A 235-nucleotide genomic window follows, 5' to 3' on the forward strand; every position below is an offset into this window, starting at 1 on the left:
GTGATGGGGATTTCACATCCACTGACCTTCCTGCTTTCTCTGCAGCGCTGAGAGTCCAACTTCTCATCAGACATTTCTGCAAAAAAACCAACACAAAACAAGACAAAAAAATAAACTGTCTGTACACTTACAAAGTCCTCAATGCTTGTGTTAACATGTAGGGACCCTCATTATGCTACCGGTGGAGTGTGGTGATATTTTGAGCCTTTTTAGTGGTATAAATAGATATTTGTTT

The sequence above is a fragment of the Sander vitreus genome, chromosome 20 (assembly GCF_031162955.1).
Source record: "Sander vitreus isolate 19-12246 chromosome 20, sanVit1, whole genome shotgun sequence".
Lineage (NCBI taxonomy): Eukaryota > Metazoa > Chordata > Actinopteri > Perciformes > Percidae > Sander > Sander vitreus.